The 22,399-nt window shown below is 43.9% G+C and overlaps 1 pseudogene; it reads left to right on the top strand.

The window, feature by feature from the left end:
* The first annotated feature begins 654 nt into the window (after positions 1-654).
* On the top strand, positions 655-2,076 carry LOC143618621 (UDP-glycosyltransferase 88B1 pseudogene; annotated as a pseudogene).
* Positions 2,077-22,399: the final 20,323 nt, after the last annotated feature.

Below are 22,399 nucleotides of genomic sequence, written 5' to 3'. Positions count from 1 at the left end.
TGTTCTCTCTAATAAATACTTGTCTCCAGGTATGGGCTGTCTCATTTCAATGATTCGACTATACTGATTTAATTATTTAAATTTAAACCATTCCTTTTTCTTCTTTTTTTTTTTTTTTTTTTGTTTTTTGTTTTTCAAAGGCACACAAGGTTTCAAAATAACGAATATGGTTTATGATTGTAATACATATACATGGTTACATGTTCCTAAATGAAACATATAAATAATAAAGGTTAACGGCCAGTTAATTATATATGACCAATTCTAAGTTCCAAATTGAATGGAACAACTTAACTTTTGAATCATGAGTCAACCATTTGGTTCTAAATCGGCAGACTTGATTCATTTTGGGTGGTTCGGTCGGTTTCAACTATTATGAACACTCCAAGCTAGCTTAGCTTGATTATATTATAGTTGAGCGATTTCTCCATTCCCATTGTAACTTATACCGAAAACTTACCACGTTGTATAAAATGAAAATACAAACTTAACATAGAAAATTGAAGACAACACTAGTTTGTTTGTTTGCTTTTAATTAAAAACGTTTCTAGTGCTGTATAGTGTACGCCCTTTGCTGTTGGTTTCAAAACCTCATATAAGTTTATATATAAGTGCATACTCCATTCATTCTTTATCTCTTAAGCAATCACACAAATGACTACTATAGTTTTATATCCATCTCCGGGTATGGGCCACCTCATTTCAATGGTGGAGCTCGGAAAATTTATCATCAAACACCACCCTTCTTTCGCCATCACCGTCCTCACTCTTATCCCCTCCTTCAACACCGGCACAACCGCCTCCTATGTCCGCCACATCTCCGCCACCTTCCCAGCAATCGTCTTCCACCATCTCCCTGATATTCCCCTTGACCCCTTACTTTTCCCTTCAATGGAAGGCATCATCATTGAACTTATTCGACAAAGCAACCCCAACGTCCATATAGCTTTACAATCTATTTCCTTATCTTCTAACATCACCGCGTTCGTTATAGACACTTTTTGTACGTTGGCTATGCCTGTGGCTAAGAAGTTTAACCTGCCTGTTTACTACTTCTTTACTTCCGGTGCATGCTGCCTAGCACAATTCCTTTACATTCCTACACTTCACAAAGCCACTACTAAAAGCTTTAAGGATATGAATACACTCATCCATTCGCCCGGTTTGCCACCAATACCATCATTAGATATGGTAAGCACACTTCTTGATAAAACCTCTATTGATTATTCCAATTTTCTTGAGATATGCGAGCAATTGCCCAAATCAGCTGGAATTGTCATCAACACGTTTGATTCGCTGGAGCCAAGAGCGATTAAAGCAATAACTGACGGAGTTTGTGTCCCAAATGGACCTACACCACCAATCTACTGTGTGGGACCGTTGGTGGCGGCTGGTGCTGATGGTTCACATGAGTGCTTGAATTGGCTAGATTTGCAACCAAGTCGAAGTGTTGTGTTTTTGTGCTTTGGGAGTTTGGGTGTGTTTTCAAGTGATCAGTTGAAAGAGATTGCAAAGGGGCTGGAGAAGAGTGGACTTCGGTTTCTTTGGGTGGTTAGAAGCCCACCATCAAACAAAAAAGAAGACAGTTTTTTGCCGCCCCTAGAGCCGGACTTGGATGTACTCCTACCCGAAGGTTTCTTGGATCGTACAAAAGATAGAGGACTCGTGGTGAAGAAATGGGTGCCGCAAGTGGTTGTTCTCAACCACAAGTCTGTGGGTGGCTTTGTGACACATTGTGGGTGGAACTCGGTCTTGGAAGCTGTGCGTGCTGGGGTCCCAATGGTGGCATGGCCACTTTATGCGGAACAAAGGTTTAATAAGGTGGTGCTGATCAGCGATGACATGAAGTTGGCGTTACCAATCCACGAATCAGAGGGTGGGATGGTGACGGCGACAGAGGTGGAGAAGCGGGTTAGACAGTTGATGGAGGCGGATGAAGGTAAAGTAGTTAGAGAGGTGGTAATGGCAAAAAAAGAGGACGCGGCTAAGGAGTTGAGTGAGGGTGGGTCTTCCCGGATGGCTCTGTCAAAGTTAGTTGCATTGTGGTAGTCATTAATGTCGAAATAAGTAATGGTACACATACTCTTCCTGTTGTTTTTATTTAGTGTACCCACATCCTACTAATCCGTAATATCATTGATCTCTACGTTATTTACAATGGGTGCATTCAACATATATGAGCATGTTTAGCCTTGCCTCGCCTAAGATAAATTTCTGAAGAAAATTGTCTTGACAATGATAATCAAAATTGTCTTCCTTTTGTTTTTATTATACCCCTTGACCTCACAGGGGTATCTCCCTTAGCTGGTTTGAGGGATAATGGGTTTGTAGCTGGGCAAGCAATAAAAAGGGCTGAAACGAAGAAGGTGGAGAAACATGCTAAAGCCTGCGAAGAGAACCAACATGTTTTTGTCCCTCTGGCTTTTGATACATTTGGCTCCTTGGCACCGGAAGCTATCCGTTTTCTAACCAGGGTCCAACAGGTTGTGCATAGCAATGTGTCGACTCCAAAGGGGCAGGGGTATGTCTTTAGCAGGTTAGGGTTTGCAATTCAGAAAGGGGTGGCGGCGCAGCTTGTTGCCCGCCTACCTGCTATATTGATGTAATATCTATGTTTCATCAGTAGAAATAAATAAAATTTTTGTCTTAAAAAAAAAAAAAAAAAAAAAAAAAAAAAAAAGGAATAAGACTAATCTACAACCTATAAACGAGCTGTAATCTTGTAATATATGTCGTGTATTAACTGGGATATGAAGATGAAAGACTGATCCCATGATTCCTTCTATTCTGTTTTGGCCTTCCTTTCTGACACTCCCCCTCAAGTTGAGTGGTGGGGTCGCCAATACTCAACTTGGCTAGACATTCGTTAAACATCCTTTCTTGATTGCATTCGTTAGGATATCTGCTAATTATTCTTTTGATTGCACGTATGGAAGTTCTATTATACCCATCTCTAACTCTTTGATGACGTTTCTATCAACCTCCACGTGTTTTGTTCTATCGTGTTGCACTAGATTCTTTGATATTTGAATTGCTGCTTTGTTGTCACACATGATTCTGCTAGGTTTTGTCGGGGGGAAACCAATTTTTTCAAGGAGTTTTCGTATGAATAATTCCTCTGTCTAGCCTCGTGCTATTCCTTGAAATTTTGCTTATGTGCTACACAGAGCAACTACCTTTTGCTTCTTACTCCTCCAAATATCTAAATTTCCACCAACCATAGTAAAGTAGCCTGTTGTTGACCTCCCGTCGCCTTTATCTCCTGCCCGGCTAATAAGAATCGGTATACTCTTGAATTTCAAGATGTCCAATTTGTTTGAAGAGTACACCGTGATCAACTATGCGTTTGAGGTACCTAATAATTCTTAAAGCGGCTTCCATATGAGTGACTTGGGGCTGATGCATAAACTGGCTAACTACCCTAACCACGTATGCTATGTCTAGACGGGTATGCGATAGATATATAAGCTTCCCTACCATTCTTTGATAGCTTTTCTTATCTGTTAGCTTGGCTTCCTCTACCATATGAAGAGCATGGTTAACGATCATGGGAGTATCAGTTTTTGCCAGTAGGTCAAGAATATATTTCTTCTAACTTATGAATGCCTTGATTAGACCTAAGAACTTCTATTCCAAGGAAGTACTTAAGTCTTCCCAGGTCTTTCATTTCAATTCTGTGAATAAGTTCTTCTTCAATTTTAGCATTTCCTCATCATTTCTTATAATAATCATATCATCAACATAAATAATCAAACAGGTCACACGATCACCTCTTCGTTTTAGGAACAAAGTGTGACCTAAGTTACTTTGTTTAAAACCATATTGCGTCATAGCTAGGTGAATCTGCCAAACCAAGCTCGAGGAGATTGTTTGAGTCCATAGAGGGACCTTTTTAATCGACAAACTTCTCTGGTTTTTAAAGTTATCTTTGAATCATGGCAAAGCTTCCATATAGACTTCTTCTTTTAGTTCACCATGTAGGAATGCATTCTTTACATCATATTGGTGAAGAGGCCATCCTGTGTTTGTAGCTACTGAGAAAAGAACCCTTATAGTGTTAATTTTGGCAACTGCTAAAAAAGTTTATGAGTAGTCAACTCCATATGTATGGGTATAACCCTTTGCAACCAAACAAGCTTTATACCTTTCAACAGTCCCATCTGGTTTATGTTTGACAGTAATCATCCATCAACACCCCACAGGCTAATTTCTTTCCGTTTGGAAGAGAGCATTTTTCCAACATGTTACTTTTAATCAAGGCTTCCATTTCATCTTGCATTTCTTCTTTACATTTATTTGAATTTAAAGCTTGTTCCACAGTGTTTGGAGTTTCCTCAACATATAAGGAAGTAGTGAAAGTTTAGTTTCATTGGACAAATTTTCGTTGGCTATGTTAGCTATGGGATATGTTGAACCTTTAATATGTTTTTCTGGAGAGTATCGCTTTGGAGGAACTCCTCCGTGGAAGTACACATCTTTCAGGTGTCTCTTGACTGCCTTATTTATCTACTTGTACTTCCTGTCTTTTTGGACTGTACAACTTCATTATGATTAGAGATTTATGTTTCTCCCAAGGGATCACTATTTTGATTAGTTTGAAGTGGTTCAAGAGGTTGAGATTGACTTACTTCAGACCTTTGGTTAAGGAGACCTTAGTTAGTGACACTGATTATCTCACCATTGGATTGTGAGGATGTAGGTGACTCATTTGGGGAACTGTGATTATCTTCTTGTGATGGTTGCATCCATTTTAACCAACTTAGCGAGTCTATATATTCTTTCTCCTCTGTTCCCTTTGTTAGGTACTGTAGTAGAATTCGGTTTCAAGGAAGTCACAATTCATTGTATTAAACATGTGACGTGTTTTTGGATTGTAACATCGGTACCCCTTTCGATTGACCTTGTACCGAACAAAAACACATTTTTTGGCACAAGGATCAAGTTTGCTTCGATTTTATTTTGGTATGTGAACAAAAAACATAACATCCAAATATTTTTGGAGGTAGAGAGTAAGAGGAGGAGGGATTTTAGTAAATTTGGTTAAGGCTTGTATTGGTGTTTTAAGTTTAAGAGCTTTTATGGGTGGGCGATTTAGAAGATAGGTAGATGGAGCAAGAGCTTCAGGCCAAAAGGTTTTTGAAACCTTGGACACGATGAGTAAGGCCCGGGTTATTTCCAAGAAAATACGAATTTTCTGCTCAATTACACCGTTTTGTTCGGGGTGTGTGAGCATGTTGTTTGATGAATTATTCCTTTTGACTGACAGAATTGTTTCATAGAGTCATTAACAAATTTTCTTCCATTGTCTGGTCTAAGGATTTGAATGGGTTTTTTAAATTGATTTTGGATCATGGTATAAAAAACTGTAAATTTTTCAAATACCTCGGATTTGTGTTTTTGGAAATACATCCAGGTCATCCGAGTACAATCATCAACAAACGTCACAAAATAACGACAATTTTGTCCACGGTAATTTTTGCTGGTCCTAACACACCATAATGAATCATTGAAAAAGGAAATTTAACTTTAGTGTCATTCGGTTTGAAGGCGTGTCTATGGTTTTTGGCCAAAACACAAGTTTCACAATTTAACACAATATTTGAAGGTAATAACATGGGAAATAAAAGATGTAAGCAACCAGTGCGTCCTAGTCTTCGATGCCATAACCATGCCTCTCTATCAATACTCCTATGAGCCAACATTACAGTTCCTCGTTTAGTCACTTTGTCCAGTAATACAATCCTTGGATTAATTAGTACCACGCCCAATGATCATTCAATTTAATTCGGTTTAATATTCATAATACAATCCTCGTTCGGAATGCGGCGACAATCGTCAAATTCGGTTTAATATTCGTATTTGTTTTCATGTTAATACCCGTTTGTAAGCGGATTCTCGTAATTAATAAAAATCATCGAATTTTTATTATTATTTTATTTTGTCTTTACATGCCATTTGAATTGTCATTAGTCAAAGACACTTACAAAGTATTAATTACATGTAATTTTTAACCCCTACACCATAAATTTCACTTCTTTCGACCAACAACCAAACACGAGGGACCTTTCTACAATTAACCCAGACCTTTCTCCCTTGTCTTACCTTCCCCAGTGTTGCACCGACACCCCCTCCCCTTTTCATCTTTGATTCGTTAAATCAGCCATAAATCATGGAATTGATCATATTTAATTTGTAACATCCTAAAATTTATAATGTTGAATAAAGGAAGTTATGTTTAGTGATTTCGCGTAATTAATTAAGGTCGGGTAAGGAGCGGACCATGGACTTGGATTAATTGAGATGGGTTAAATGAGAATGGGTTTTAAGGGATATAAATACCCCCTAAACCCAAAATATCTTCATTTCCATCTTATCCTTTCACACTTCCAAAACACACACACACCACACACTACAACCGCCGGCCGGCCGGAAGAGAGAAAGGCGGCAGATCCGAGGGAGAGAGAGAGAGATTAGTTGTGATAACGAGTAAACAAGACCCAAACAAGCTCAAAAAGGTATGATTCTTGATCTTTGAAGTTTAAAGATCCGAGTTTTTAGTGTATAAACGACCGAAAATGGTCGGGAAGCGTAGTGGGTGATGTTGGACCGTAACAAGGGTGTTAAAATCGCTCGAAATGTTGGACAGAAACCGAAACAACGGCTATTTGGGCAACTTCGCCCTCATCTGGGCAACTTCGCCTTCAAAGCGATGAACTTCGCCTGCAAGCCAAGTTTGCCTGATGAACTTCGCCTGCAAGCTAAGTTCGCCTGATGGCAACTTCGCTGTAAAGCTAAGTTCGCCTAACTGGCAACTTCGCCTGAAGCTAAGTTCGCCTAATGGCAACTTCGCTGTAAAGCTAAGTTCGCCTGATAACTTCGCCTAGAGCTAAGTTCGCCTGAGGTTTAACTTCGCCTAAAGCTAAGTTCGCCTAAGGTTTAACTTCGCTTAAAGTCAAGTTCGATTAGAAAATAAATTAAAAATCTAATGAAAAATGTGTTAAGACAGTTAATGGAAATAAAATTTTTCCAAGCTGACCTGGCAGCTCGACCCCAGCCAGGGGCTCTGCCCCTTGGACCCTGCTAGGGGCTGCCGCCCCTAGACCCCGCTGCCAGGGGCACTGCCCCCGGACCCCCGTTCGTTGTGGGTCATACAAAGATAGAAATACATTATGAGAAGTGATAGTTAATTGATACGTATACTTGTTATTCAGTCAGCCGTGCACAACTGAAGAAAGGGATTACGATTAACGGTGAACGTAACCGTGTTCAGGTGAGTTTCTAGCCCCATTTATGTGTTACGTTTTCGGGGCCGTATGCATACTCAATATGTTTGTTAATACACTTATCCTAAGAGATAAGTGTATGCCTTATGTGGATAATGTGAAATGTATGAATGATTGCTTGATGGCACATGAACGATTTTCAGATATTGCACGTACTGTCAGGTTGTAACGCTATGTATAAGGTAAGTATGTTATGTATGTTTATGTGTATGAACATGATAGAGATAATAGAAGAAAGAAATGATAATGTATGGTTGTATGGTTACGAAAAGGGTACCGAGCCCTAATAATACTCGAGGTATGATGTATGGTTGTATGGTTACGAAAAGGGTACCGAGCCCTACTAATACTCGAGGTATGATGTATGGTTGTATGGTAACGAAGAGGGAATCGAACCCTACTAATATTCGAGAACTAGGGAACCGAACCCTACTAATATTCGAGGAAAGAGGGTACCGAGCCCTAATAATACTCGAGGAAAGAGGGTACCGAGCCCTAATAATACTCGAGGAAAGAGGGTACCGAGCCCTAATAATACTCGAGGAATGTAGGGCGTAATGCTCTTTATAACGTAAGATATGAAAGTAAGTTAATACAAAAGAAAGTAAGAAAGTATGAAAGTAAGAAAGTATGAAAGTATAAAAGTATGAATGAAAGGATATAATTTTATGTGTATGGTATGATTATGTGATTAACTAGAACTCACTCAGCGTAGCTGACTTTTAGTATGCACGCAGGTGAGTAGATTGAGGCAGCTTGCTTGAGGAGACACGTGGCACTGAACAAGAGTCTGGCATCTGAAGACTTATGATGTTTTAATTTTAATGTTTTAATGACAACCTGTTCTTCAACCATTGCTACATTAGCATATCGTGGGTTTGGCTTCCGATCTCGAGTCGATCTTCTAGACGGTACTTCTTCTTGTTGAACTTGATCTCTTACCTCAGTTGTCTCATGACTTATACTAGCCTCATCATTATCTCCATTAGAATTATCATAAAAATTCAAACTTACTTAGAGACAATTCTTCTTTCAAAACTTCGGTATCGGGTAAAGCTTGTCTACTCGATGACCACCAAGCCGACATCTCATCAAACACCACATTACGAGAGACGTAACACTTCTTTGTTGTCGGATCCAAACAGCGCCACCCTTTTCGTTGAGAATCGTATCCCACAAAAATACACCGAACAGCTTTCTTCTCTAATTTATGACATAGGTGGCTGGGAATAAACACGTACACACACACCCAAACACTTTCAGATGCTTAACACTCGGTTTTCTTCCAAACATCCTTTCATAAGGTGATATGTACTCCAGTCCTTGTTGTGGCAGTCGATTAATTACATAGGCTGCTGTCATCATTGACTTGGCCCAATAACCTCTTGGTACATTCTTATCGTGCAACATACTTCCCAAAACTTCAGCTAAATGTCGGTTCTTTCTCTCCGATACACCATTCTGTTGAGGCGTATTTGAACACGTAAGTTGTCTCCCAATCTTGTTTCTTTTCAGAAAATCATTGAACTCGTGCGACGTGTATTCGCCACCATTATCGGACCTTAGAACCTTTATTTCTTTTCCTGTTATTCGTTCGACTTCGAGCTTAAATTCTTTGAATTTCTCAAACGCTTCGGACTTCTGTACCATAAAATATAGCCACACAAAATGTGAATAATCATCAATAAACGTGATCATAAAGCGCTTACCACTTATCGATGGTTGATTCACAGCCCCAAAAACATCCGTATGGACAAGGTCGAGAGGAGCACTCGACTTAGTCTCGGATTCATCAAACGGTTGTTGTTTCGCCTTCCCAAATTGACATCCAGCACATACATGATCCGGGTGCACTTCATGAGTCGGCAAATCCCTTACCGTTTGCTTCTTCATCATAATATCGAGTTTATCGAACCGACATGACCGAGCCGTTGATGCCATAAATCGGTGTTTTCGTTACTTCGGGTCTTTTCTACATAAGCCGATTCAGCCGAGAGAACATACATCGTCTCTTTTCTTTTACCTTGTAAAACCGGTTTACTTGGAGTTTCAAAGTGGTCGAACACTTTAACATTGTTCGGCCCGAACAACACGTAATGACCTGCATCAGTAAGTTGAGGGACTGACAACAAATTCTTCTTCATTCCGGGCACGTGATACACATCTTTCAGTGTTAAATCATTCTTACTTCAACCGGCCGGGAACGCTACACCTCCGATATGTGCGATCGAATGTTTTGAGTTATCAACAAAAACAACCACTTTGCTTCCACCATATTTTATTTGATTCAATAACTTGCCTTTTTCCCCGGTCATGTGGTTCGAGCATCCGGAATCAACAATCCAGTCATCAAATTTATTTGCTTTCGGTTGAACAGTTTCCATGTAAGCATGTGCAATGGTTTCTTGAGCGAAGTATGCTTCGGCGTCCCACTCATCATCTAGTTCAACTTCCGCATTGTTCCCTTCTTCTTGATTCTTTCCTGGACAATTCCGAGCTATGTGACACTTTCTACCTCACTGGTAGCACCTGAATGAAAACTTCTTTTCACCAGAACTCTTGTTATTATCTTCGACTTTGTCTCCTTTGACCTCTCTTTCTTTCTTATGCCATGGCTTCTTTTTCTCATTATACTTTCCTCGACTATGAAACTTCCCGGTTCGAAAACCGCTCTTCCCTTTCCCGGCGTACAAGGCTTGGTCTTCGGCCTTTGATGGACCAACATAAACCTCTCCCATCTGCTTCATTAAAGCTTCTTGGCCTGCCAAATAATTTTCAAGCTCACCAAGCGTAGGTGGGTTTGCCCAGCCTTGTAGAGCTGCAACGAAGCTTCGGAACTCGGGTTTCAACCCGTGAATAATGATTCTATTCATCCTTGCATCCCCGATCCTAGCTTGTTGATCCAATTCTCCAATTTCCCGACATAACGTCTTCACCTTGTGAAAGTATTGGGGTATAATAAGTTCCCGTTGGCTTATCAACAGTAACTCATTCTCTAAAAGTTGGAGTTTGGTATCGTTTTTCTTAGAGAATAACGCAGCCAATGCATCCCATGCCGGTTTCGGTGTTTCGAGATCTTGGATATGTTCCAACAGCTATTCATCGATTGTTGTTTTCAAGTAGAACATAGCTTTACCGGCTTTCACTCGCCACTTCCCAACAGCCCCGTTCACATCGTTCCTCGGCTCCACGGTGCCTTCACCATTGACAACTTCCCATAGATCTTGCCCTTGCAGATATGACTTCATACATGTCGCCCATGTATTATAGTTCGAGTTGTTCAACTTTTTCACACCACCGACGACTTGGAACTCCGACATAATTCGCGGGTTTGACTCTGATACCACTTGTTAAACTTGGGACAAGTGAACCGATAATCAAAAGCCAACCAACAACAACGATTTGCTCAAAACTTGAGAGCGACTCTTTTTGATTAATGAAAACAAGAAAATAAAAGGTGCATAAAAGAAACAAAGAACTAATTGGGTTTATATAACCACCCGTACAAGACTCCTACCCAAACTCAAACACTTCAAATTTTAAAACTTAAACAAAGATTAACAGATTAATGCAAATAATGTATAACCCAAAAACTTAAACTTAAAGATAAAGATAAATTTTGATCTTCTCCAAGCCACCCCATGAGACCAACCTATCCACCCAACAAGTCGATGATGCATATCGTTTAACATTTTTGTCACAACCTTCTTACATAATTAATAATATTTCATCATGTACTAATATGACTACCTATCATTCGCTTGCCATTCCGGTTGATACACTGAAGTTTGGTAACCAGATCGATAAACACAAAAATTGAAAATTTAGATCATAAGCTTGATCTTTGTAACTTTCATTAGCTCGAAAATTACAATACAATTTTATTAATCTTCTTTTTTTATGATATAACCCACAAGCTCGGGTATATATACTAATTTCGATTATAAAACCCAACTAGACTAAAATACAAAAATCATAATCATACTCAAATACTAATTGGTAAAAACAAATCTAAATAATAATTAAAAAATAAATTCCTTGTTGTCTAAGTCATTGGCTCGACTTGTTCACCAAGTAATTTATTCCATGTAAACCAAGTCACGTGCTCAACTTGATAACCAAGACACCAACTCATCATAGGCTCGATGAGTCGACCCAACCTGCCTCATTGACTCGAGGACGGGAATTAGGTCCAACATACACACTCCAAACTGAGTGCCAATAGTGGCCCTTCGGTGGCTGATGGTTCACTATACCGGAGCTTCGCCAATGCACTTCAGTACTTAACTTTTACGGGACCTGATATTTCCTGTGTTGTTCGATCAATAGGTTTATCTTTTAATGCATGATCCCCGTGAACCTCACATGGCATTCCTCAAGTGTATCCTTGACTGTAACCTAAAAGGTATAACTGGATTTGGTCTTCACATTTATCCTTCCAAGTCTACGCATCTTGCGACTTATTTTGATGCGACTTGGGGGGTGCCCAGATTCCCGACACTCCATATTAGGATATTATGTTTATCTTGGTGATAATTTAATATCATGGTCGTTTAAGTGACAAGATGCCATTTCTCATTCTAGTGTCGAAGCTGAATATCCAGAGTAGCAAACACAGTTGCTGAAGCCAATTGGATCTGCAATATTGAAACTTGGTGTTCTTACAAGTTCTGCTACTTTCATTTACTGTGACAATGCGTCTACAGTTTACTTATCAAGAAATAACGTTCAACATCAACGTACTAATTAAACACGCTGAAATTGACATGCATTTTGTTTGTGGAAAGGTGCACGTGGCTTATGTAAGTGTTCCACACATTCTAGCAGAATTTCAATTCGTAGGTATTTTTATGTAAAGGCTACCTAAGTTATTAACACGATTTCGATACAGTTTGTGCGTTCGATGTATATTCTTTATGTATTAAGTTGATCTAGTTTCCTCTTTGATGTATATTTTAACCGCATTTATGGTTCCTTTGTTAATAAGAAAGATCATCAAATTGTTACCGTTTACAGATATTATAATCTAATGGAAACAGAACACGTGATATATCAAGCATGTGAAATTAAGTGGATAGTGAAATTACTGTTATACCCTCATATGATATGCAATTATGCATGTGTTTGGACGTAACGAAAATTACTAACTGAGTTAGGACTAAGGAATCAAATTTATTAAAAAAACTAAAAAACATCAAGATAATGGATGTCCAATGTAAATAATGAAGAAGGACCTAACTGATGAAATTATTTATAAACGTAAAGGACCTTTTTTAGGTTTATTTGCTCGTTAAATAAAGCAAATCAAACTAATTAATTTGCAAATAAAAAAGGACCTATCGAAAACCATGCTGAAGAGGTAGGTCCCAGCAGAGCCCAGTTGGACCCGCAAGACTCACCTTGAAAAGAGACGTCTGCGCAGTTGAACCCGCAAGACTCCTTAACGGACGTCTGCGCGGTTGAACCCGCAAGACTTAAAGGGACGTCTGCGCCGAGACCAACTGGATCCGCAGGACCCACCATGCTCAGAGACGTGACGTCCTTACGTGCAGTACGCAAGCTGTTCCCGCAGGAAAAGCCTCCCAATGGTGAAGTACTCTGCCTGTTCCCGCAGCTGCGGATACAAGCCATCAGGGAAGGCTACCTGCGCAGCAAAGCTACACGCACAAGGCACTTAACTCTCATAATAATTCAGTAATGTCACCTGAAGAAGGAATGAGCAAAGCCGGGAAAACTCCCGCCCAGATGAGCCAGTCCGTACGATACTGGAGGATCTTTTGTACTGTACCTGACGAGGTATGGACAAAAGATCTGACCAAGGATACGACAGCTCACTGACAACAGCATGACGAGCAGCACGCTCTTGTACTGTATGTCACTATTAGCCGCTGCCTACTCACCAACCTGTCGGAGGACGTGCATGGCCTGCTGTTGGTGGAACAGGAATAGTACACAGCCGGCCTGGTCACTATCAGCCGATGCCTATCCACCAACCACCAGCATGGCATGTGCGTAGCCCACAGTTGGCAGAACAGGAACACTATTCAGCCGGCTGTACCTTCTTGGAAACCTACCTTCGGCTATAAATACTCCAACACCTTGGAATGGTATTATCTCATCTTATCTCATATCTTATATCTTGATATATTACCTGATATCTGCTCTAGTCATTCTCTTAATATACACTTATATTCAAGAGCAATCTAGTCTGATTCTCACGCCGGAGGGTGGTCACAAGGAGGTACCCCCCCTCTTCTCAGTGACGAGCTCACGGTGTCTGTTTTGCAGGTTATCAGAAGAACCATCTTTGCTGGATCTAACCCCTCATGGGAAACATCTATTTAACCCCCAGATTATCCGTAATCTGCCCGGGGTCGATTAGTGTTTCTTCATTGGCGCCATCCGTGCATAAAAGCTAGAACTTAATCTTTTTCAGTTTTCTCAAAACTTCTGGAGAGATGGTTACAGAAACCCCGGTAACCACAACCCCAGCTACTGGGGGGAATACCGGCGACTACACAGTTTTTACGAACACTATCCCGGTTACCCAAGCCGGGGCAAGTGCAGTAAATTTTACGAACACTACCCCAGTTACCCGAGCTGGGGCAAGTGCAGTAAATAATTTCTCCCTGGGATTCACCAATACCCAGTTAGAGAGACAACGAACGAGGCTCCCCCGCCAAACACTCGATGAAGTTAAAGCGTGGGCGGAAGCACGTCAAAAAGAATTCCAAGCCGAGTTGGATGAACGCTTACGTTCACTCCAACAGGCTGAGGAATTCGGAGAGTACTTGGACGATGATTCGGAGGAATCCGATAGTGACGCAAACCCTCGTCATAGGGCGAAAGGGAAGCGTAAGGAAACGGACTCCCAACCGAGAAGGCATTTTGGAGAAACCTTCAAACCAAAAAACGCGGGGGGAAACCCACGTGACTTCTCCAAAACATTTAGACCAACTGCTGCAAAGGCGGGAACGTCCAAATTTGCAAGGGACATTGCGGAAGCAATCGCCCCGAAAAGTGCCAAACAGATGTCCAACATCGGCACTTACGATGGTATATCCGATCCAGACGATCATTTGAACAGATTCATAGCGGGGGCAACCGTCAGTAGTTGGACGGAACCCACGTGGTGTTACATGTTCCAAATGACGCTTGTTGGGGCAGCTAGAGCGTGGTTCGATCGTCTACCGGTCCACCACATCTACGATTGGGCAGACTTCCAGCAGAAGTTCAGCCAACACTTCAGCCAACAAAGAAAGTATACCGAAGAGCAATGGACAATCCTCAATTGCATTCGAGAAGAAGATGAATCTTTGCCAGACTTCATCACTCGCTTCAACTCAAAGAAGCTAAGTCTGGGTAATATTAGCGAAGATCTTGTTCGCGCTGCTTTCATCCAGGGCGCGAACGACCCAGAGCTCATCCGCACCTTAACGGGTAAAGATGGCATGCCATCCACATGGGATGCCATCATGACAGCAGCTAAACGCTTTGCGGAAACGGAGAAGCAACTGGGTAGAGATCTCCCCCAGAGCACAAGCCTCTACACCCAGAAAACAAGAGAAAACAACGTCCTTACCGCCCGACTAAACAAAAAGCGGAAGCTAGGCATTTGGCAGTCAAGGGTAAACTTTGACACCTCATCCGGCTTGCAACATCGGTTAGGCGGAAGGGATAACGTACAGTCTAACCAGAACTCCAGATGGACGCCACTCACCAAAAGCGTCACCGAGATATTCGCCACTGAGAAGCTCCCATGGCCAAAGGCTCCAATAATCCGACATCGTCACAATGCTGATCGGAGCAAATACTGTGACTTTCACAGGACAAAAGGCCACAACACTGAAGAATGCACAGACGTGAAGGACATCGTCGAAGCATTTGTCAGAGATGGGACGCTCGCGCACCTCGTGGCGTAACGAACGCTGAGCAGGCTGATGCGTGTAGAACCCTAGTTGGGGAAAACACGAATAAAACTGCAGCTTCAATGTTGGAGACTACATACTGCGTAAACAACGAGATTCCGAACCAAGTGCATATCAGCTCGAAAGGCTCGATGACACTCCCAAGAACATGGAAGGGAGCTCAATTACACAATCTGCATGTAGATCAATTCCAAACTTGTAAAAGAAAAGGCCCAGAGCCACTTCTAATGGAAATGATTCTCCTTATCACATTGACGCTGATGGTCTTACATTTATACTTATGAACTTTCCACACTGATATGCCGGTCTTCACCGCATACATAAGTGGGGAAAGAAGTCGTTGCGTGTGGAAGGCGGCAAAACCCGCATAAACACAAAAAACGGCAAACCCTCACGCAGGTCAGTCATAGGTAAAGTTTGGTGATCCCACTAAATGAAAGTGCCGGTCCTAACCGCACAAATCATGATAGAGGAAACCGAACTAACCTATTGACAACCGCGCGTCGAATGGTTAATTTATTCAAAACACTGATATGCCGGTTTTCACCGCATAAATAAGTGTAAAGAAGTCGTTGCGTGTGGAAGGCGGCAAAACCCGCAAAAACACAAAAAACGGCAAACCTTCACGCAGGTCAGTCATAGGTAAAGTTTGGTGATCCCACTAAATGAAAGTGCCGGTCCTAACCGCACAAATCATGATAGAGGAAACCGAACTAACCTATTGACAACCGCGCGTCGAACGGTTAATTTATTCAAAACACTGATATGCCGGTTTTCACCGCATAAATAAGTGTAAAGAAATCATTGCGTGTGGACGGCGGCAAAACCCGCGTAAACACAATAAACGGAAAACCTTCACGCAGGTCAGTTATAGGTAAAGTTTGGTGATCCCACTAAATGAAAGTGCCGGTCCTAACCGCACAAATCAGGATAGAGGAAACCGAACTAACCTATTGACAACCGCGCGTCGAACGGGTAACTTATAAAACACTTAGGAAATTTCTAACGAAAAGATGAGGAAAACCTCCACGCAGGTGAGATATAGGTAAAGTTTAGCCATCCTACTAAGTGCAAGTGACGGTCTTACCCGTACAATCACGAAGGAGGAAGCAAAACTTCAACCTATTATCTACCACGTTCAAAGGTTAACTTATTCTAAACACTTAGAAAATTTCTAAGATGAGGAAAACCTCCACGCAGGTGAGATATAGGTAAAGTTTAGCCATCCTACTAAGTGCAAGTGACGGTCTTACCCGCACAATCACGAAGGAGGAAGCAAAACTTCAACCTATTATCTACCACGTTCAAAGGTTAACTTATTCAGAACACTTGGAAAGTTGCTAATTTAAACTAAAGTATGCATGAGCAAGTCATATAACGTTTATAAAGCAAGTCATCCACTGAAAGTAGCGGTTCTACCCGCACAAAGATTTGTATTACATAATAATTCAAGTATTACAAGAATGGCCGGGTAACTACCCGCCTACAAGAATATAAATCTATACAATGTAAACCTATCCTAACAGTGGGAAGGGATCTTAAGGTTCAAGCTTCAGGACCACTCCCTTCAAACCCACTTGTACCCGCACCATCAGTTGGTTGTGGCGGTTCAAGGAAGGTCTTTAGAATGGCTAGCCCATCATCAGCAGCAGCAACTTCGTTCACCTTCTCCACCACCGGATGCGGGAAGGCGGCATACTGGTTCCCTGCTTGATCATATACAGCTTCAGTATCCACATCATATAAAGGGAAGTTGGAAGGCGGGATGCCTTTCTCAACGAACCCTAGACCAAGCAGGAAGCCGGCCTTTTCCCCATCCTCATGAGAAGCGTTGAGGGCTGCGCTCATGGCATCGTCGTATGATGTGTCCGTGAAGACTCGATGCACAACCTACAAGAAAAATACAAGTATCAAAACCTTTTCTATTTACAAAGAAAAGCGAAAAGATATTATGAAATTACGCATACCTGAGACAACGCTTCTCGAAGAAGCCATTCCTTGGCAACCAGAGCCTCCTGGAGGGCAGCTTGAGCTTGGTTACGGGCGCGTTCGGCTTCACTTTTGTTAAGGTTGGCGAGCAACACTTCCTTAGCAGCAGCCTCTTCAACGCCCTTTAGCTTCCGCTCAGTATGGTCAAGCACGCCCCTCTGGTCCAAGATCTCTTGGAGCTTCTTGGCGTCTTCCATAGCCAAGGCATCATGAGCCTGCTGGAGCCTCTCTAGCTTGGCTTTAAGCTCCTCGTTCTCAATGCGTAGAGGCTCAGCAACAGCTTCAGCCTTGGTGGCCCTCTCAGTTGCGTTCCGTGCAGTTTCCTTAGCCAGCCGAAGCTGTTCGTTAACAGCTTGGGCAGCCTTGGAACGGGCCTCGAGACGGGCCTGAACTTCAACTTCAAGGGCCTGGAAGGCCTTCTCCTTTTCCGCAGCCACTGCGGCAAGCCTCTTGTTCTCCTCCCGGATGGCCCGCGCCTGAGCCACTTCCAGGCTACGCGCCGTCTTTAACTTGTCGTTTTCACGACAAAGTAACTCGACGCGCGGCTGCATCTGGGCAAGGAGAATCCGCAATTCATTCGACAGCCTACCCTCCTGGTAGCTGGACATGGCTTCCCCCAGCGCACCGGCGGGGGCGGCGTGGCGCGCCCATTCGACGCATTCTACAGGCGTCCGAAGGGTTGTTCCTCGCCATCGTGGAACATACACTTCATTGGAATCCGACACTGCAAAAGCAAAAAGCAGTTAGGAAAAGATGATAAAAATATATATATATATATAAAATAAATGCCAAAATAACCCTACGCACCTGTAGGGTCGACGACAGGCCTGTAGCCGCCAAACCCATCACCCGAACCTAACAGATATCCATCCAAGAGGTCAGGCAGATGGGAAGGAGGCAGAGATTGGCTTGACGCCCCAACCCCGGACATACCTGAAGGACCGGCCGTAGTCGCCGGCGCCGGAGGAGGCATAGCGGAGGCCGCCGTGGTAGAAACCAGCGGAGGTGAACTCACCGGAGGTGAACTCACAACCGCGGCCGCGGCTGCGGAAGAATCCACAGAGACATTCACCGCCGGCTCAGTGAAGGAATCAGTGAATATGGCACTGACAGCCGGCGGAGATGTCGTCACAGTTGGAACAGTTGGCTCAACTGGGTGAGCAACTGAACCAACTGAAGCAGGCGCAGCCGCCTGGGTCATCGCCTCAGGTAGGTTGACCAAGCCTACCGTCATGGGTCCGGAGGTGCTCCTCCCCGCTCCACCCTGGAATGCGGTAGCATCCACGCCTGTACAAAGAAGATATAAGTATAATGGCGGAAAGATATGAAGTTAAAAGTAAAGGAAGTTTGTACTTACGGGTTTTCTTGAGCCTAAAGGTGCGAACAGGCGGGGACGAACCCGATGGAGCCGGCCTCTTCATGCCGCTCACCGTCGTCGTCCTGGGCTGCTCGGAGGTGACAGTCGTCTCAGGCTCCGGAGCAGTGGTCTTATCACCACCAGGGTTCCCCGCCACCTCCTCGCTTTCGGTCTCTGAATCTGACCGATTCACCGGATCGGCAGTGGAGGCAACCTTCGCCTTCCCCTTCCCGCCGGCAGCCTTCTTTTTCCGCACCAACAAAGGACCATCTGCGGATTCCTCGTCAGAAGATGACAAGATTAGAGGAATTCCCGCAGAGGTTTGAGCATTGAGAGGGCGAGGGTCAAAAAGTTCTTTACCTGGCCGCCTGGCGCTCAGGATCTCGTGGCCTGGCGGGTAGACCTCCACGAACCGATCCGCCGTCTGCTCAAGGATGGGCAACTCGTTCTCATCTAGAGCACGAGTACCCATCCGAGCGGGACCATCACTCTCCCGCGGCTGCAGGAGCGACTGCAAGTCATTCCCCTCTGAAATAAAAAAAAACAGTTAGAAGAAAAACCTATATCAACAAAGAAGACAGAGCATACCGTAAGGGACAGAGTTCAAACCGTATTCGAGGACGATGGGTACCTGTGACGCCTCCTTCCACACCCGGCTCATCCCGAGCATCACCATCCCGGACTCCGCAAAGCGGTACACCGGAGTCTGGACCCGGGAGATCTTGGCGAACCACTCCGCCTCCTGGTAGTTGAGGGCGTGAAGGGCGGGGAGTGCTCTCCCATTCTTAAACGTCATCGCAAGGGGGACGACGCGAGCGGAGATATAAAAAAACTCCCGCTTCCACGACCGAAGACTGCGCTCGGTGGCGCAGATCTTCAAACCCTTGATCCGATTGACCAAGGTGTACCACCCCTGGATGCACCTCCAGGAGTAGAAGGTCATCAACCGATCTACGTGGGGCTCCACGCCCAGAATGAGGCACACCCACTCGAAGTGGCGGATCTTGGCGATCGCCTTTGGGTGTACCTCCGTCAGATGCACACCGTGCCTCTCCAAGACACGGTATACAAACTTCGTCAATGGGAACCTGAGATTCCCATAAACGAAGAATGCAGCGTACACCCCTATCTTGCCCTTAGGGGCATCGTACACCGTCTGGTGTGGCTCCGGAAACTCAGGCTCGAACGGCTCGAGCATGAACTTCCGGACGACGTACTGATAGAGGTCGGCCGGAAGAGCACACTGGCACTCGCCAGCAGTGCTCTTGTCGTCCTTTTCGGACGTCGACGTCGGGTTCTCGACGAACAACTCAGACTCCTCGGCAGTGGCCTCAAAATCACGGGTAGAAGACATGTTTTGGATGTACAGAACAACGATTTCAGAAGAATGCTCGACGGAATAGTGAGTATTCGCCGGAAATCGTTTAGAAGATGAAGAGAGAACTGAAAGTGTGGACTAAGATGCACCCTCTCGCCCTTTATATACTCATCGCAATTAATGCGATGAATTTAATGCGGAAGAGAGAGAAATCGCAGGTGCAATGAAACTATGACACGTGGCAAAGAGCAAGCTGGCAACAGCTGTTGAAAGGACGCGTGCCATTAATTTCGCGACCACGCGCCCGAAAAATCGCGCCCACGCGCCTGAAAAAGCGTCTGGAATGACCATATACTGTCACGTCGCCATAACTTCCTGCACGTCCTGACACTGTCAGAAGAAACCGTCGGACGACGTTTCAACAGTTTGGACTGTTCTTATCCTTTCACCAACTCTTCGAATTTCAAATTCAAAAGTAAGCGGGAAAATACCCCTTACCTTGGCAACCAAGAAACTATAAGACAGGTGCGAGTACAGTGTTAAGGCAAAACCCTTCACATACTTAGCACCTGCAGGGAATTGAAGCCAAGAATACCTCGGCAACCAAGTAACCATAAGACGGGTGCGAGTACAGTGTCAAGGCAAAACCCTTCACATACTTAGCACCCGCAGGGAATTGAAGCCAGGAATACCTTGGAAGTAAAGTAACTATAAGACGAGTGCGGGTACAGTGTCAAGGCGAAACCCTTCACATACCTAGCACTCCGCAGGGAATTGAAACCAAGAAGGATCTTTTAGGCAGTGCTTGCGGAAACGGGAATAACATCCCCGCATAGCGGGAACGTCGAGAACTAGATTGTTTGAACCTCCAAGATGGAATTGGTTGTTTAACATAATTGATCACTATGTTCAAAACTACCAAAACCTCATGGAGAATCTACACAAGTGGAACTCAACGCTCCTGACTTGCGAGAAGGTTACAGACCTACCCGCATCATACCCAAAGATCAAGCAGAAAAGTCGGGAATTTCTGCACGTGACATTAGGACTTCCGCGGGAAGAATCCCCATGGAAAACCTTAAAACTAAACCCTTTTCAAAACCCCTTGCTTAAGTCCAAAAGTTCACCTCACTTATTAACAATTCATGAGAAGAACATTGGACTGGGGGGACTTGAAGAGGTAGGTCCCAGCAGAGCCCAGTTGGACCCGCAAGACTCACCTTGAACAGGGACGTCTGCGCGGTTGGACCCGCAAGACTCACCTTAAACAGGGACGTCTGCGCAGTTGGACCCGCAAGACTCACCTCAAAGAGGGACGTCTGCGCAGTTGAACCCGCAAGACTCCTTAACGGACGTCTGCGCGGTTGAACCAGCAAGACTTAAAGGGACGTCTGCGCCGAGACCAACTGGATCCGCAGGACCCACCATGCTCAGAGACGTGACGTCCTTACGCGCAGTACGCAAGATGTTCCCGCAGGAAAAGCCTCCCAATGGTGAAGTACTCTGCCTGTTCCCGCAGCTGCGGATACAAGCCATCAGGGAAGGCTACCTGCGCAGCAAAGCTACACGCACAAGGCACTTAACTCTCATAATAATTCAGTAATGTCACCTGAAGAAGGAATGAGCAAAGCCGGGAAAACTCCCGCCCAGATGAGCCAGTCCGTACGATACTGGAGGATCTTTTGTACTGTACCTGACGAGGTATGGACAAAAGATCTGACCAAGGATACGACAGCTCACTGACAACAGCATGACGAGCAGCACGCTCTTGTACTGTATGTCACTATTAGCCGCTGCCTACTCACCAACCTGTCGGAGGACGTGCATGGCCTGCAGTTGGTGGAACAGGAATAGTACACAGCCGGCCCGGTCACTATCAGCCGATGCCTATCCACCAACCACCAGCATGGCATATGCGTAGCCCACAGTTGGCAGAACAGGAACACTATTCAGCCGGCTGTACCTTCTTGGAAACCTACCTTCGGCTATAAATACTCCAACACCTTGGAATGGTATTATCTCATCTTATCTCATATCTTATATCTTGATATATTACCTGATATCTGCTCTAGTCATTCTCTTAATATACACTTATATTCAAGAGCAATCTAGTCTGATTCTCACGCCGGAGGGTGGTCACAAGGAGGTACCCCCCCTTCTCAGTGACGAGCTCACGGTGTCTGTTTTGCAGGTTATCAGAAGAACCATCTTTGCCGGATCTAACCCCTCGTGGGAAACATCTATTTAACCCCCAGATTATCCGTAATCTGCCCGGGGTCGATTAGTGTTTCTTCACATGCTGAACAACGTTTATTTCACAACTAGAACACTTTTGCCCCATTAGGCGACATCATTGGCTACCATGATGCAACTAACTTAGACAGAGTCGCAAGGGAAGACCCATCGTCATTCATTGCCATTGCGACCTCTTCTTTTTTGCCTTTGCCACCTCCCTAGCATCTCTACCTGTAACGCTTCTCCACCTCCAACGCCTTCAATTCATCGCATAATGCCACCTTATTGA

The sequence above is a fragment of the Bidens hawaiensis genome, unplaced genomic scaffold, assembly GCF_021521415.1.
Source record: "Bidens hawaiensis isolate Kalapana, Puna unplaced genomic scaffold, B.hawaiensis_p1.1 tig00419493_1, whole genome shotgun sequence".
Taxonomy (NCBI): domain Eukaryota; kingdom Viridiplantae; phylum Streptophyta; class Magnoliopsida; order Asterales; family Asteraceae; genus Bidens; species Bidens hawaiensis.
Note: the sequence above shows the minus strand (reverse complement) of the source record. Positions and strands in the feature narration are given on the sequence as shown.